This window comes from Agrilus planipennis, unplaced genomic scaffold (assembly GCF_000699045.2).
Source record: "Agrilus planipennis isolate EAB-ADULT unplaced genomic scaffold, Apla_2.0 scaffold58, whole genome shotgun sequence".
NCBI lineage: Eukaryota > Metazoa > Arthropoda > Insecta > Coleoptera > Buprestidae > Agrilus > Agrilus planipennis.
The window spans coordinates 1141098-1143598 of record NW_020438916.1 but is presented as its reverse complement, the minus strand read 5'-3'; positions in this window follow the sequence as shown (position 1 = coordinate 1143598).

The window sequence follows — 2501 nt, the reverse complement described above, 5'->3', positions numbered from 1 at the left end:
CTATACGTGATATAATAATTCATTAATAAATAATATTATGATCAAGAATAAAATTATTTTTAACTGAGAATATTGTTTTTACGGTTTAGGCTACTTCTAGTGGATAAGTTTCCATTAAAACAAAATGTACATATTAATACCGCTGCTATACGCATTTTGACATCTTGTTGTTTTCTGTCCCAAATTTTTTATTTTGTAAGAGTCTTGTTAAGTGATCTGTTATCTACATAGTGATCTTTGCCTATAAATTTTAAATTAAAAGGTTTTTTTCAAATAAATTAAAATCAAGCTTTTTGCGACATTATATTGCGATATTATATTATAAAATTATAGTATTTTTTGCGTTGTTTGTTATGATTTAATATGAAACTCCAACAAGTATCATCGTATTCAATTACCTACATACAAGCATAAAACAAAAATTCCTCAATTTGATATTTTGCAATAAACCAACTTATAGGTAAGTTGATAACCACAAAGCAAAATGTGCCATATGTGTTTACAGAAAGTATATATAGTGAAATAGATAGCTTATAAATATTTAAAAGTATTAGTGACAGTTTGTAGTTTAATAAATAAACAACACATTTTTATAACTGCTTATTAATTTTTATTGGATTCTATTTTGGTGTATCTTTAGCATTCTAATTATAGGAATGATTAGAATGGCTATTTATGCGTCAATTATGTAAAACGGGAAAATCCTTTGGATTATTGTTTATGAGCAGTTAAAGATTGTGCTATCTATGAAATGAATTTAATTACGAAAATTTAGCAACCTCTTTTCGTGCTTCTTTATTTTTCATTCCCGAACGTACAGAATATTAGATAAAACCACTAAAATATTATCTAAAGATAAAATTATATGCTCTGTTCAGGCGTGATGTTTGTGGTTTAAGATTTTTTCTTTTTCTGTGAGAACATTGATGAGGCCGTTTATCCAACAATTGTGGTTGGAATCCTAGGGAACGTAGACCGGTTTCGATACAACCACAGGGAAGGACTTTACGATCTCGTTATGTTGTCTAAGGATGCCAGCCGCAGTAGTTGACGAAACGTTGGAGAAACAACTCCACCAGTATTTACATCGAAGGAAAACCAATCCTAGATCATCAAACTCGAATAACAAATATTTTTCCTAACCAAACCTAACCAGGTCAAACTTGCGCCATGCCACCTTTTCGTACTTTCCCTTCCTTAATAAACCAATCTAACATGATAAAACATAATACAATCTTACAACACTCAATTCAGCGAAACCTAACCTAACCTAACCTAACCCGATCAAACTTGCGCCACCTTGCCCTACTTTCCCTTCCTTAATAAACCAACCTAACATGATAAAACATAATACAATCTTACAACACTGACCGTGAATTTTTAATCTGCAAACCCAAGTGTGTGAATTTCATACGTAACACAGATGTTTGGTGTGTGATTAAACTTTTGTGTTTGAAAAATACATATAACTTTTGGTATGTATGAATTTCACACTTTTTATGTATTTTATTACGGTCAAATACTAAATTTGTGTTGGAAAAATCAAAATCAAATTAAAATACATTTGAAGGGGGTGAAAACGGTATGGTACGATTCCACCTCGCTGTCAACAAAATCACCAGGTAAATTTTTAATGATGGTACAATTCCGCCCCGAACTTTTGCAGGTAATAATTTGGATGGTACTATTCCGCCCCGATTGTACACAGAAGCATCTAAGGTAAAGAAGTATTGAAGTAATTATCTAATTATCTCCAAAAATTATACTTTACTAATGCATGCCTCTTAGTGATTCCAAATTTCCACCAAAATTCTGGGCTACAAATGAATTGACCACCAACGGCTGCGGATTGTTAAAAAAAAATACAAAAATATTACATCATTACATTTAAAATGTCATTCTCATTATTCGACAGAATTATAAATTCTAAATGCCCAATTTTTACATTAATCAATGGATGGGGAAATATTAAGTCTTCAAATCTACTTTCTGGTGAAAATAAGAAGTTAAATAATATCTAAAAATAAAAAAAAAGTTTCATCACCAATTGCATATATTTCATCAATTGCACCAAATTAAGGAAGTGAATAATTCACACGTTCTAAAAGTATGAATGAATTATTGTAACAACAATTCCGTACGTTTCTACTTTTGGAGTTTGCAATAATTTACAATTCAGCCTATCAGCAACTGGTATAAATTCATTATTTTGTGTATATGCAAGTATTTTACTCATCGTAGAAATACTATCTATTGATGAAATGTTCCAATTTAAATATGTGAAATTACATGTTGATTCACATAATTCAGTGTAGTTAGTTGTTCATTCAAATATTATTTTCTTTAGTATTATTATAACCAAAAATTAATAATGGATAATGTATGTTTAATGAACAAGAGTCGAGAGTATAATGAGCTTTTTTCTCCCTACCTACGATTTTGCCAGCGCGCATCAAAGACATTGGAAGGGGCACATCGCTAGAGAAAGTAAATGAAGTATA